Raw genomic sequence first — 9,436 nt, forward strand, 5'->3', positions numbered from 1 at the left:
GTTGGATTTGGGCTCTCGTTCTCCTGCTCTGGTTCTGTTGGAAATAAACTCCTCCTGCCCCGGCCGCCGCGTTTGTCGTTCCCAGATGGAATTTCCTCGTCCCAATCCAAGAATCTTCCATGATTTCCGTCATTCCCACCGATTTTTGGTGGTTTTCCACCTCATTTTGGCAGGTTTGCCTCATCCCATAATTTTTCACATTTTTCCCATAGTTTTCCATCTTTTCTCAGTGTTTTTCCCTCATCCTGGTGGTTTTCAACCTCATTCTTGTATTTTCCCCCTCATCCCATTATTTCCCCCTCATTCCTTATTTTTTCTCCCTTATTTTGATTTTTTTCCACCTAAATTTGGGGTGTTTTTTTACTTTATCCTAATATTTCACCTTCATTCTGCTAATTTTCAACTTTATTTTACTATTTTTGCCCTTATTCTGCTGTTTTCTACCTCATTTTGATATTTTTCCATTTCATTTTGGTGTTTTGGGCCTTATCCCCTCAGATTTTTACAGAATTTTGTTTTTTTCCCCTCATCCCATTATTTCCCCCTCATTCCTTATTTTTTCTCCCTTATTTTAATTTTTTCCACCTAAATTTGGGATTTTTTTCTTTATCCCAATATTTCCCTCTCATCCTGATGATTCCACCTTTAATTTTATTATTTTTTGCCTTTTTCCACCTCATTTTGTTATTTTTCCACCTCATTTTGGTATTTTGCCCCTTATCCCCTCAGATTTTTACACAATTTTAATATTTTTCCCCTTATCCCAATAATTTTTCCCTCATCCCATTGATTTTCCATCTCATTTCTCCATTTTCTGCCTCATTTTGCTGCTTTTCCACCTCATTTTTATATTTTCCCCTCATCCCATTATTCCCCCCTTTATCCCAATATTTTTCTCCCTTATTTTCATTTTTTCCACCTAAATTTGGGATTTTTTTACTTTATCCCAATATTTCCATCTCATCCTGATGATTCCACCTTTAATTTTATTATTTTTTGCCTTTTTCCACCTCATTTTGATATTTTCCCACCTCATTTTGGTATTTTGCCCCTTATCCCCTCAGATTTTTACACAATTTTAATATTTTTCCCCTTATCCCAATAATTTTTCCCTCATCCCATTGATTTTCCATCTCATTTCTCCATTTTTTGCCTCATTTTACTGCTTTTCCACCTCATTTTTATATTTTTCCTCCTCATCCCATCATTTCCCCCTCACTCCATTATTTTTCTCCCTTATTTTAATTTTTTCCACCTAAATTTGGGATTTTTTTACTTTATCCCAATATTTCCCCCTCATCCTCATGATTCCCCCTTAATTTTATTATTTTTTCCCTTATTTCATTTTTCCCACCTCATTTTGATATTTTCCCCCTCATTTTGGTGTTTTAGGCCCTTATCCCCTCAGATTTTTACACAATTTTAATATTTTTCCCCTTATCACAATAATTTTCCCTGTTGTTTTTCCACCTCATTTTCAGATTTTTTGCCTCAGCCCATTTTCTTCCCGCCTGATTTTGCTGCGTTTTTACCTCATTTCATTACTTATCCCCCTCATTTTTTTTTAGTTTTTCACCTAATTTTTATATTTTTTCCCCTTATCCCAGAGGTTTTCCCCTCATCCTGGTCCTATTTCCCCTCTTAATTTTTTTTTGTTTTTCACCTCATTTTGATATTTCCCCCCTTACCCCAGTGGCTTTCCCCTCAGCCCAGTGTCTTCCCGCCTGATTTTGCTGCGTTTTTACCTCATTTCATTACTTATCCCCCCTCTTTTTTGTTTTGTTTTTCAACTCATTTTTATATTTTCCCCCTTATCCTAGTGGTTTTCCCCTCATCCTGGTGGTGTCCCCCCTTTTCATTTTGTTTTTCACCTAATTTTGATATTTTCCTCCTTATCCCCTCAGTGGCTTTCCCCTCAGCCCAGTGTCTTCCCGCCTGATTTTGCTGCGTTTTTACCTCATTTCATTACTTATCCCTCTTTTTTTTTTTTTTTCAACTAATTTTTATATTTTTCCCCTTATCCCAGCGGTTTTCCCCTCATCTCGGTGTTTTCCCCCCTCATTTTCCACTTTTTCCCCTCATGTTCCAATTTCCCCCCCTCATGTTTTCCCCTCATCCCGCTATTTCTCCACCCCATGCACGCTGTTTTTCTACCTCATCCCGCTGCATTTTCCGCGTCATTTTTCAACTTTTTCCCTCATCCCGCTGCTTTTTCCGCCTCATTTTCCAACATTTTCCCTCAGCCCGGAGATTTTTCCGCCTCATTTTTCAACTTTTTCCCTCAGCCCGGAGCTTTTCTCGTCGCCTCCGGGGCTCTGAGGGCCCTGAGGGGAAAATGGCGGGAAGCCGCCGGGGGGGGGGGGGGGGGGTGGCGCATCGAGGAGAGGGCGCAGCGCTATAGGGACCTATAGGGGGATTTTTATGGGGTCGCTGAGGCTTTTTATGGCTTTGAGCCCCTATAGAGAAACTCTGAGGGGTCTCTAGAAGGATTCTATAGGATTTAGAGATCTATAGAATCCCCTATAACCGAAGAATCCCCCCCGGCCCTTCTCCTTCAATTTCCGTTTCCCCCCGGAACCTTTTCACCGCCGCACCACTTGAGGTGCTCGCACATTGCGGTCCCCCATGCGGCCACTTCCGGGTGGCGCGGCCTTCGCTGTCGCTGTCGCCTGTCGCGACAGGGAGGGGCCCGGCCCGGCCCTGTCGGGGTCGCGATGAGGGCGGGGGCGGTGCCGCGGTCGGACAGCGGCCGGAGCCGGGAATCCGCGAGGGTTTTTATTACGTAGATAAGCACAAGTGACGGGGATTGATAAGGAATTGATAAGGGATTGATAAGGAATTGATAAGGGATTGATAAGGGTTGGGGGGGGTCGGGAGGGGGTTCTGGGCAACGGATCCCGTCTGGATTCTGGGCAGATCCCGAAAAAATCCCAGCGAGGATCCCACAGCAAACCAGGGAGGATCCAGATCAGATCCCAAAATAATTCCGGATTAAAACTCGATTAAACCCGGATTAAACCTCGATTAAACCCGGATTGAACCTGGATTCAACCCAAAAAAGCCACCAAAACAACCCCAAAAAACACTGGAGAAACACCCAAATAGACACTGAAAAACCCCCAAAAATGCCACCAAAATCATCTAAAAAACCCCAAAAATAAAAAACTCCCAAACCCCCACTGGAAAACTCAAAAAAAACCTCCTAAAATAACTCCAAAAAGACGCTGAAAAAATCCTAAAAAGCACCAACGAAACCCTTAAAAAAGCCACAGGAAAACCCAGTGGAAAAGCCCAAATCAAACTCCATAAAAACCTCAAACAAAACCCAAATAACCACAGGAAAATCCCCAAAAACAAACCGAGAAAAATCCCAAAAAAACGAGAAAAATCACCCAAAAAACCCCAGACAGCCCCAGCCAAAAACTGCATGAAAATAATAAGGAAAACAAAAAAAAAACCTCAACCCCCCCCCCCCAAAAAACCAAAAAAACCGCAGGGAAACCCCATAGAGGTGCCCAAAAACACAACAGAAAAACCCCAAAAGTGAGCACAAAAACCCTGCAAAAAAAAAAAAAACTCAAAAACACTTCCAAAAACCCCAAAAATGGTCCCAAAAAAAGCAGAAAAAGACCCCAAAACAACCCCCAGAAAAATCCCAAAAATGCTTTGGAAAAACCCCAAAATCTGCCCCAAAAACCATCAAAAAACCCAAAAAAACCCCAAAAAACCCCAAAAAACAACCCCAGCAAACCCCAAATCAAACTCCATAAAAACCTCAACCAAACCCCAAACAACCACAGGAAAACCCCAAAAAAACCCCAAAAAAAACCCCAAAAAACCAAGAAAAAACCGCCCAAAAAACCCCAGGCAAAAACTGCATGGAAACCATCAGGAAAACAAAAAAAACCTCAAAAACCCTCAAAAAATCACCAAAAAACCCCAAAAAAACCCAGGGAAACCCCATAGAGGTGCCCAAAAACACAACAGAAAAACCCCAAAAGTGAGCACAAAAACCCTGGAAAAAAACCTCAAAAACACTTCCAAAAACCCCAAAAATGGTCCCAAAAAAGCAGAAAAAGACCCCAAAACATCCCAAAAAAAAACCAGAAAAATCCCCCAAAAACCCCAAAAATGGTCCCAAAAAAGCAGAAAAAGACCCCAAAACAACCCCCAGAAAAGTCCCAAAAATGCTTTGGAAAAACCCCAAAATCTGCCCCAAAAACCATCAAAAAACCCAAAAAAAAACCCCCAAAAACTCCAAAAAATCCCCAAAACCCCACTGGAAAACTCCAAAAAAAATCCTCCTAAAATAACCCCAAAAAGACACTGAGAAAATCCCAAAAAGCACCAAAAAAAACCCAAAAAACCCCAAAAAACAACCCCAGCAAACCCCAAATCAAACTCCATAAAAACCCCAAACAAACCCCAAACAACCACAGGGAAACCCCAAAAAAACATCAGAAAAACCCAAAAAAAAACCAAGAAAAATCCCCCAACAAACCCCAGGCAAAAACTGCATGGAAACCATCAGGAAAACAAAAAAAACCTCAAAAACCCTCAAAAAATCACCAAAAAACCCCAAAAAACCCCAGGGAAACCCCATAGAGGTGCCCAAAAACACAACAGAAAAACCCCAAAAGTGAGCACAAAAAAACCTCAAAAACACTTCCAAAAACCCCAAAAATGGTCCCAAAAAAGCAGAAAAGGACCCAAAAACAACCCCCAGAAAAATCCCAAAAATGCTTTGGAAAAACCCCAAAATCTGCCCCAAAAACCATCAAATAACCCAAAAAAAAATCCTCAAAAAATCCCCAAAACCTCACTGGAAAAATCAAAAAAATCCTCCTAAAATAACCCCAAAAAGACACTGAAAAAATCCCAAAAAGCACCAAAAAAAAAAACCCCAAAAAACAACCCCAGCAAACCCCAAATCAAACTCCATAAAAACCCCAAACAAACCCCAAACAACCACAGGGAAACCCCAAAAAAACATCAGAAAAACCCCCAAAAAAACAAGAAAAATCACCCAAAAAAACCCAGCCAAAAACTGCATGGAAACCATCAGGAAACCCCAAAAAACCCCTCAAAAACCCTCAAAAAATCACCAAAAAACCCCAAAAAACCCAGAAAAAAAAAACCCAAAAAACCCCAGCCAAAAACTGCATGGAAACCATCAGGAAACCCCAAAAAACCCCTCAAAGACCCCAAAAGTGACCCCAAAAAATAGTGGGGAAACTCCAAAAAAAAAACCCCAAAAGCACCAAAGATACCCTGCAAAAAACCACCCAGAAAGCCCCAAAAACCCCAAAAACCCTAAAAAAAGTTCTGAAAAAAACCCCAAATGTTCTTTTGGATTGCAAGAATTGATTGCAGGAAGGGTCCCCGCCCCGGTTTCTCTTTTTTCTCATCCCTGAAATTTCTAAAAAATCCCCCCCAAAAATTCCTTCCTTCGTGAAATGGCGGATTTGGGGTTTGGGGTTTGGGATCAAGGATTTGGGGTTTGGGGTTTGGGGATTTGGGATGAAGGGTTTGGGGGTTTGGGGTTTGGGGTTTTGGATTAAGTATTTGGGGTTTGGGGTGAAGGGTTTGGGGATTTGGGGATTTGGGGATTTGGGGGTTTGGGGATTTGGGATGAAGGGTTTGGGGATTTGAGATGAAGGGTTTGGGGTTTTGGATCAAGGATTTGGGGTTTGGGGTTTGGGGGTTTGGGGATTTGGGATGAAGGATTTGGGGTGAAGGATTTGGGGTGAAGGATTTGGGGGTTTGGGGGTTTGGGGATTTGGGATGAAGGGTTTGGGATTTTGGATCAAGGATTTGGGGTTTGGGGGTTTGGGGATTTGGGATGAAGGATTTGGGGTGAAGGATTTGGGGGTTTGGGGGTTTGGGGTTTGGGATGAAGGGTTTGGGGATTTGGGATGAAGGGTTTGGGGTTTTGGATCAAGGATTTGGGGTTTGGGGTTTGGGGGTTTGGGGATTTGGGATGAAGGATTTGGGGTGAAGGATTTGGGGTGAAGGATTTGGGGATTTGGGGGTTTGGGGTTTTGGATCAAGGATTTGGGGTTTGGGGTGAAGGGTTTGGGGGTTTGGGATGAAGGATTTGGGGATTTGGATCAAGGATTTGGGGTTTGGGGATTTGGGGTTTGGGGTTTGGGGATTTGGGATGAAGGATTTGGGGGTTTGGGTTGCAGGGTTTGGGATTTTGGATCAAGGATTTGGGGGTTTGGGTTTTGGGGGTTTGGGGATTTGGGTTGCAGGGTTTGGGATTTTGGATCAAGGATTTCGGGTTTGGGGGTTTGGGGATTTGGGATGAAGGGTTTGGGGGTTTGGGGATTTGGGGATTTGGGGTTTGGGATGAAGGATTTGGGGGTTTGGGATGAAGGATTTGGGATGAAGGATTTGGGGTTTGGGAGGAAGAATTTGGGGGTTTTGGTTGAAGGATTTTGGATTTTGGGGTGAAGGATTTGAGGAGAAGGATTTGGGGTTTTGGGGATTTGGGTGAAGGGTTTGGAATGGGGGATTTGGGATCAGGGATTCGGGAATTTTGGACCAAGGATTTGGGGATTTGGGATGAAGGGTTTGGGATTTTGGGGTGAAGGATTTGGGAACTTTGGATCAAGGACTTGGGGGATTTGGGATGAAGGGTTTGGGATTTTAAGTCAAGGATTTGGGATTTGGGGTTTGGGATGAAGGATTTGGGGTTTGGGAGGAAGAATTTGGGAATTTGGGTTGAAGGATTTTGGATTTTGGGATTAGGGATTTGGGGATTTGGGGTGAAGGGTTTGGGGATTTGGGATGAAGGGTTTGGAATGGGGGATTTGGGATGAAGGATTTGGGAATTTTGGACCAAGGATTTGGGGATTTGGAGATTTGGGATGAAGGGTTTGGGGTTTTAAGTCAAGGATTTGGGGAATTGGGGTTTGGGGATTTGGGGTTTGGGGTTTGGGGTTTGGGGGTTTGGGGATTTGGGATGACGGGTTTGGGGTTTGGGAGGAAGAATTTGGGGATTTGGGTTGAAGGATTTTGGATTTTGGGGTGAAGGATTTGGGGATTTGGGATGAAGGATTTGGGGTTGTCGTGGGTTGACAGCCTTTATCCAATATCGTGTGTTGTGTCTGGCAGCTGTGCCTTTTCTCTCTTCCCCCCCCCCGGCCGTCTTGCTGCGGCGGGGCGAGGAAGAGAGGGGGGAGTGTTTGACCAGGCCTTTTTGCTTTTGGCTTTTGCTGCTTGGCTTGGCTAGCCGCTTTGCTTGCTTGCTTTCTGCTTTTTTGTGCTGTTTTTTTCCTTTTCTCTTGCTCCCTCTTTCTTACCCTCCCCTGAAGATACTGGACCGGCTCCGGACGTGACCTGAAGACGTCCAGGACACCCGAAGCTTGCAGAGAAGCGCCGCGCCCTCTCAACACACAGTCTGTTTTTTCTGTTTTCTTTTCTTTTCTTGTGTTGGGGAGTGTTCTTTTGTTACTTGTAAATAAATAGGTTTTGTTTTCCACTTTGCTCCTCCGAGAAATTCCTTCCCGAACCCGGTGTTGGGAGAGGGGTGGTTGGAGGTTTGTTTTGTTTTTGGGGGGCTCCCTTTTGGAGATTTCCCCTAATTTGTCCTAAACCAGGACAGGGGTGAAGGATTTGGGGTTTTGGGGATTTGGGGTGAAGGGTTTGGAACGGGGGATTTGGGATCAAGGATTCGGGAATTTTGGACCAAGGATTTGGGGATTTGGGATGACAGGTTTGGGGTTTGAGAGGAAGAATTTGGGGATCTGGGATGAAGGATTTGGGGATTTGGGATGAAGGGTTTGGGATTTTAAGTCAAGGATTTGGGGATTGGGGTTTGGGGTTTGGGGATTTGGGGTGAAGGGTTTGGGATTAAGGATTTGGGGTTTTGGGGATTTGGGGTGAAGGGTTTGGAATGGGGGATTTGGGATCAAAGATTCGGGAATTTTGGACGAAGGATTTGGGAATTTGGAGATTTGGGATGAAGGGTTTGGGGTTTTAAGTCAAGGATTTGGGGATTTGGGGTTTGGGGTTTGGGGATTTGGGGGTTTGGGGCTTTGGGGCTTTGGGGCTTTGGGGATTTGGGGGTTTGGGGATTTGGGGTGAAGGATTTGGGGTTTGGGAGGAAGAATTTGGGGATTTGGGTTGAAGGATTTTGGATTTTGGGGTGAAGGATTTGGGGATTGGGGATGAAGGGTTTGGGGTGAAGGGTTTGGGGATTTGGGGATTTGGGGATTTGGGGTTTGGGGTTTGGGGGTTTGGGGATTTGGGATGAAGGGTTTGGGGTGAAGGGTTTGGGGTTTTGGGGATTTGGGGTGAAGGATTTGGGGATTTGGGGATTTGTGATGAAGGATTTGGGATGAAGGGTTTGGGGTGAAGGGTTTGGGGTTTTGGGGATTTGGGATGAAGGGTTTGGAATGGGGGATTTGGGATCAAGGATTCGGGAATTTTGGACTAAGATTTGGGGATTTGGGATGAAGGATTTGGGGTTTTGGGGTGAAGCGTTTGAGGTTTGGGGTTTGGGGTTTGGGGGTTTGGGGATTTGGGATGAAGGATTTGGGGATTTGGGGTGAAGGATTTGGGGTTTGGGAGGAAGAATTTGGGGATTTGGGTTGAAGGATTTTGGATTTTGGGGTGAAGGGTTTGGGGATTTGGGGTGAAGGGTTTGGGGTGAAGGGTTTGGGGTTTTGGGGATTTGGGTGAAGGGTTTGGGGTTTTGGGGATCAAGGATTCGGGAATTTTGGACCAAGGATTTGGGGATTTGGGATGAAGGATTTGGGGATTTGGGATGACAGGTTTGGGGTTTGGGAGGAAGAATTTGGGCATTTGGGATGAAGGGTTTGGGGTTTTGGGGTGAAGGATTTGGGGATTTGGGGTGAAGGGTTTGGGATGAAGGATTTGGGGTGAAGGATTTGGGATGAAGGGTTTGGGGTAAAGGGTTTGGGGATTTGGAGTGAAGGATTTAGGAACTTTGGATCAAGGACTTGGGGGATTTGGGATGAAGGGTTTGGGATTTTAAGTCAAGGATTTGGGGTTTGGGGTTTGGGGTTTGGGGTTTTGGAGGTTTGGGGTTTGGGAGGAAGAATTTGGGGATTTGGATTGAAGGATTTTGGATTTTGGGGTGAAGGATTTGGGGATTTGGGATGAAGGATTTGGGGTGAAGGGTTTGGGGATTTGGAGATTTGGGATGAAGGGTTTGGAATGGGGGATTTGGGATCAGGGATTCGGGAATTTTGGACCAAGGATTTGGGAATTTGGGATGAAGGGTTTGGGATGAAGGGTTTGGGATAAAAGATTTGGGGTTTGGGAGGAAGGATTTGGGGATTTGAAGGATTTTGGATTTTGGGATGAAGGATTTGGGGTTTTGGGATGAAGGGTTTGGGGATTTGGGGTGGAGGATTTGGGGTGAAGGGTTTGGGGTGAAGGGTTTGGGGTTTTGGGGATTTGGGAT

This window comes from Ammospiza caudacuta, chromosome 1 (genome assembly GCF_027887145.1).
Source record: "Ammospiza caudacuta isolate bAmmCau1 chromosome 1, bAmmCau1.pri, whole genome shotgun sequence".
In the NCBI taxonomy this organism is placed as follows: Eukaryota; Metazoa; Chordata; class Aves; order Passeriformes; family Passerellidae; genus Ammospiza; species Ammospiza caudacuta.